Source organism: Sesamum indicum, linkage group LG6, assembly GCF_026168435.1.
Source record: "Sesamum indicum cultivar Baizhima isolate 11 linkage group LG6, ASM2616843v1, whole genome shotgun sequence".
NCBI classification, from domain to species: Eukaryota; Viridiplantae; Streptophyta; class Magnoliopsida; order Lamiales; family Pedaliaceae; genus Sesamum; species Sesamum indicum.
This window is the reverse complement of record NC_142662.1, coordinates 16,047,191-16,053,520: the sequence shown is the minus strand read 5'-3', so window position 1 is coordinate 16,053,520 and position 6,330 is coordinate 16,047,191. Positions and strand designations below refer to the sequence as shown.

At 32.9% G+C, this 6,330-nt stretch overlaps 1 pseudogene; it reads right to left on the bottom strand.

Annotated features, from left to right (window-relative positions):
* Nucleotides 1-201: 201 nt before the first annotated feature.
* LOC148787857 (uncharacterized) lies at nt 202-1,260 on the bottom strand (annotated as a pseudogene).
* Nucleotides 1,261-6,330: the final 5,070 nt, after the last annotated feature.

Genomic DNA, 6,330 nt, shown 5'->3' with positions numbered 1-6,330 from the left:
ATAGTTTATACTCGTATCCAAGAGTCTTGCATTTGCATTTGATAGATAGTTTATACTCGTATCAAGGAGTGTTTGAAAGAAATTCAGTTTAAGAGTTTACATCGTTCAATCTTATATCTAGGAGCATTATTGAAAGTTTAGACTCTTATCAAGGAGTGTTATTGACAGTTTAGGCTCTTATCAAGGAGCCTTCCAAAGTTTTCAGTTTGATGCGACATATTTTTTGTCCTTTTCTTGTTCATCTTCATAAGTGTCAGTACTTAAATATTCTCGTTCATCAAGATCCATGCTTATCTCAATAACATGTGCAGGCATTGCTAATTCTTCAAAAGTTTTTGGTTTGATTCCTTAAAATATGTAGCAAAGACCCCAATGCATTCCTTGGATGCAGATATCAATTGCTGAAGTCTCGGATAATCTATCCTTGCAATTGAGGCTCATATATTTCTTCAGCAGTTGATGTAATAAATAACAGGCTCTTCCTTCCAAGTGGGAGTTTGTAAGCTCGATCATGTTGTTTGTTCTTCTGGTACTGTAGAAGCGATTGAGAAACTCTTTTTTAATTGCCCCAACTATCAACTGAGTAGGCTTCCAAGTCGATGTACTAGTCAAATGCATTTTTCTTCAAAGATCGAACAAACTGTTCTACAAGATGATCTCTATAGGTCCCTGCACTATCGCACATCTCAATGAAATGACAAACGTGTTGCTTTGGATTTCCCTTGCCATCAAACTGTTGAGACTTTGGAGGTTGATAGCCAGCTGGCATCTTTCAGGTTACGATTCTTTGAGTGTATGGCTTTGTGCATGTCATGGATGACTTAGAAGGTTACGATTCTTTGAGTGTACGGCTTTGTGCATGTCATGGATGACTTAGAACTTCCATCGAGTTTGTTTTTGACAGTCCCCATGATGAACTCTTTCAGCTGGTCAATGGGAATCAACCTTCTGAGGAGACTTGCAGCTCTTTCGTTGATGACTTCTCTCTTTTATTGAATGTTGCTTCAAGGACGCCCCTTCCTTTTCATGTGCCTCATCTTGTTTTCTGGCCACGTGACTAGCATCAGCGTCATCGATCTTGTTCATTAACTCGATGATTTGAGAGTTTTGCTCTTGAACATGCTTTGGAAGACCTTCTATGACTCCGGTCAGATTTGCAATTTGCTCTTCCGGAGTTGTAGTGTTTGTCACCCATGACAGGAGCTACACTTGATGTTGAGCGAGGAGTGGACAAAGAAGAATCATCCTTCAAACCTCCATCATCTTCACTGATCCCACCAAGATGGAGTAGATCTTTCTCAAGAGTTTTATGGAAAGTCACCAAAAGGTACGCTTTCTTGGACATACTTCTTGTGATGACTCCAATGGTTTCATTTGAATTTGAAGCAGCGACTTTGAGTGTCAGAATGTTGTTGGCAGTCGTTGCGATACTTCAAAGTTTTGGTGAAGAGATGAGAGGTAGAAACTGTCCCACTGGGCGTACCAAAAATTTATAGCCCAAATTTTATATTTCTGAATTTATTGAAACAAGAAAAATATTACAAATAATTTCTTAGTATAATTGAATATTTCGTGGGTAGAAAGTCTATATTTGAAAACTCTGATTTTTCACTTCACAAATGTAATCTTTGATTTTGGCAACTTTAGAGGTAGAGCTCGATGCTTTGATCTCCTCCGATGTTGATTAAGCCTCTGATAACGTTAATTCAACGGTCTTTTGACGTATTTTCGTATTATATGCTATAAACTAGAAGAACTTGATTTGAACTTGAACTTGAAAATCTCTTGGTGGACTTGACGATTTGATCTTCCGCCGAGGTGGACTTGTATCTTGACAACATTAATTCGCGGGTCTTTCAACTTCTTCACGAATCAAATGTTGACTTTGGAGGATTTTCGTGACGAGCACCTTGATTTTGCTTTGAACGTTGTGGATCTTTCTTGATTTGCACTTGAGAGGATTTTGAGATTTCTTGAACGCTCTCTTGCTTTTTTCTTCAATTGTCTCTTCAATTTTGTGTTGAGTGACCTTTTAACTCGTCTTTACTTGTGTCCTATCTTGTTCTTTGAGTTCTGTGTCTGTTGAGTAGTGAAACACCCCTATTTATAATTGTAGCATGGAAGACTTTGCCATAATTACTTGATGACGTGGCGTGATATAATTGGCCTTCATGATTTATTTCCTTAATCACAAGATGTGATATAAAGTTACCAAATTATTGATATTTGCTTCTTTTGTTGGCCAAAAAAGATATATATATATTGCCTTGAATACTTCAACATACATGACAAATATTTGATTTATCCATCAATCAATATTTTATTTTATAAAGAATATAAAATTGATGAAAAAATATATTGCACATATCATTATATAATTAACAAGAAAAGTAAAAAGGCCAAACGTGTTGTATGATAAGACTAAATGCACAATATCTTATGAAAGTACGGATTAAAATCATATTTCATTAAAGAGAAGGTATAAAAATAAAATAAATCTATTTTGGGGGACTAAAAGTGAAATTCTAACCATTGGTAAAGAGGTAGTGTGATTGGGGGGGAAGGCATATGCTTTTCTCCGACTGGAAGGAGAGGTGTCAAATTTGGACACCTCTTCCCCCCTCTTTAACTCGTGTTAATAATTGCTCCCAAATGGTCCATAACACCGCGCTATTAATCCACACACACACAGTTCTAGAGAGAGAAAGAAAGAGAGAGTTATACATATATACATATATATATATATACATGTGAATCTAAACTAAATATAATCGTACGTATGAATAGATGACACGCAGTGGGAGTGTGAATGTAATATTGGTTGAGTAGTAAAGGGTGGTCCTGCGACAACCAATCACCCCAACTGGGCTTGGGGCAAAATGAGGCTGAAACAAATATTATATCTTTGACAATTAATTATCAAACAACTCTTCAAATATTTATAACATCTATTATATTTTGGAAAAGGACGTTTTTGTCCCTCTAGAAATAAATAGTTACTTAACAAGATATATAGAATTCACGTGTATTTTTTTTTTTTTTATATTCGGGATTTGATCGAATTCGACCAAATAACCTGTTGCTACGACTATTGATCATGCTTTCTTAAAGTGGTTTAAACTCTTTATAAAATAGTAGTGCTCATTTTGCAGTAGAAGATATATGATTTTTAAGACTTCATTTGACAGCAAGCTCTATGACTAGTTCCATTATTACCTGATTTGACTTAAGCTTTTTAGAGAGTTGTTGTTACGGGTGGCACCTTAACGAGGCTAATGATTCTGTGTTTTCAAGTAATTACCATTTCTTGTCCTGATTGAGAATAGTCAATTTCACGTTCTCAATCAGTTCAACTATCGTTCCAGTCCCGGTCACAAACATATATATTTTTCTCGTTTTGTTAATATTTATTGATGGGGGTATAACCCCCCCCCCCCCAAAAAAAGGACTAACATGTCCTTTTCTAGGGTTAAAAAAATATATATATCATAAGATTAGGTCGATCCGCAGTGCCAACCCAATATTTAGACACGGCTGACGTGTGTTTATCGTCTCACCACGTGGCCCACTTCATAAAATACATTTGATGCCTATAAATACCCTCCTTCTAAAGCATTAATGAGGTACACAATTATTGTTTGATATCTCATTTATTGTTTGAGATTGCTTACAGCCCATATCAAACTCGAATTGATTTGAGCGTTGGAGGGTTTTTAGCCGAAGACACATTCAGCTAGCTTAATGTTCGTGTTTCTTCTTAAAGACTACTTAGATATTTGGGAGGATATTACGAACTCGAAACCTATCTTGAAGGGATCACATATTTTGATCTCGATATATGAGGAAAATAAAGGGCTTTTGATCCCAAAAGTGAGAAATATATATATATATATATATATATATATATATGAGGGGATTTCTTTCCTCCATCTTTTCAAGTTCAATAATTGATTTTTTCTTTTGTTATATAATTATATATGTGTACGATTTGTTACTTTTAAACTATACATGAATTATTATGTACTAAAAAGTGAATAAACCAGCTGATCATCATCTGGTTAGGGATGGCTGTTACCTGAGCTTAGTACGGCGCTCATGCACATGGACAAATTATTCATACCTCTATTCCTATTATTTATTTTTTACCCATTTCCAGATAAGTCTTCTTATATCATTAGTTGGTAAAAGAATTAACGGAATTTCAACTGTAATAATAATATGGACAAATTACATTTGTGGTCCTCTAATTTTATATTATTATCACTTTGTATTTTATAATCTACTCTATTTATATATTTAGTTCTGTTTTTGACAAATATAGTTCTAAACATTTCACATTTGGTCCTTTTTTGACAACTCTAGTTATATATTGACAATTTTAATACTAATGGTCAATTATTATAGGACCAAAACTTTGATCTATTATAGTGTAAGGAGGACCAAAATTGTGAACACAAGATTAAATTTTTCAAAACAATAACTAAATGTAAGATGTCTAGAACTAAATATGTCAAAAAGAGACATAAATATATAAATAGAGTAAGTTACAAGATCAAAGTGCTAATAGCCTAAAGTTACAAAATCAAAAATATACTTTTGCTTAATAATATGTATGACTCTACTATTACCAATTAGGCCTAGCCCAGTCGGTATAGTCATATATGAGGAATGTTGTTTTTATTTCATGTACGCAGATATTGTTTTTACTGCATAGTAGGTGTTGGTTAAATTTAATTTATTTAATATTATTGATCAAAATATAAATAATTATATTTAATTTATTTTAATTAATAATGATTTATCGTTCTTATTTTATTAAAATGATCCATCACTATTCCTCAAAGAAAATATTTAGAGAGAGACAAAATAGAAAACATTGAAAGTGTAGAGCTAGTTTAAAATATTGGCTTAATTGCATTTACTTTCGGCCCTGTATTTCAGGGTGGCAGCAAAATAAAGACTCTAAATATAATAGTGGAAAAGAATACCACAATTTTATTTTTTTTTTTATAATTGTAGGACTCCAGTCATCAAATTTTTAAAAGTAATTGAAATTTTCTTACATGGACAAAAATTTAGAATCATTTTTGGACTTTTCACTGACTAAGCATTTCATTTTTATTTTTTATGTACCACGTAAGCACTTACATAGAAAAAAAGTGAAATTATATAAAATTAATTAAAAATTTTGTATTATGTGTATAATTATAAAAATAAAATTACTATTTTATAAAATAAATTAAAATAAAAAATTAAACACCAGCTCCTCCCTTGCCCACCCACCTACCCAATCCCTCACTCCTCGATGCTGCTACTACCGTCCCCTCACAGAGGGGGGCGACGGTGTCGCTGACCCCAGAAGAGGGGAGGTGATGCAGCATCGTCCAAATTTCAATTAAGTTGCCGTTGCCTAGATGTGTGTTGGGCAACTATGTCGCCTAGGAACCTCGCCTCCCTCCGGGCGACTAGGGGCAGGGGGCAGAGGGGTGGGAGAGGTGGGGTGTGGGTCAGTTTTTTTCAATTAAATTTATATTATTTTTATTTTTATGATTTAAAATTTTGTAATATTATAATCTATTTTTTTTATAATTTTATGTATATGTATTTTTAAATTTATGAAATATTTTAAAATGGGTAAAAAATTATGTATACATATTCAGAGATGTCGTGCCACGACAATTAGTATATAATATAAATAAAATTTTAATTTCTATGCAATTTGACATTTTTTTTCATGTAATATGTGGCAGAGGAGAAATAAAAAAAAATATCCAATCAATAAAAAAATAAAAAATAAAAAATAAAAAAACATTTAATTATTTTCCACATCATTGCTTATATGGAAGGGTTTTTTCCACATAAGCGCTTAGGTGGCAGTTGATTTTTTTTTAAAAAAATTCAGTCAGCAAAATACCCTAATTTTTATCCACGTAAGCAAATTCCTGCCGCTTTTAAAAATTCGATGTCCAGAGTCCGATAATTGCAAAAAATATATATATATATATTTTTGGGTACTTTTTGTCACTCCTGTATTTAGAGTCCTTATTTTACTACCCCTAATATACGACAGTAAATGCAATTAAGCCTTAAAATATTCGACTAGAATGATTTTGAAAAATTTAGACTGTGAATGTAGAAGAAAATACTGGCTGACGTGGAGATCAAATCTATTTATGATACTGCTGGGCATGTATCGATCTAACAAAAATATATATGTTTGTCCAAATTTATTTTAGGCATTCATTTTTTCAATATTTTTTTGTTAAAATATTAAAAATATGTAAGTTTCCTCATTCTTATAACTTTTGGTCGACGAGAAATGTGCAAGAT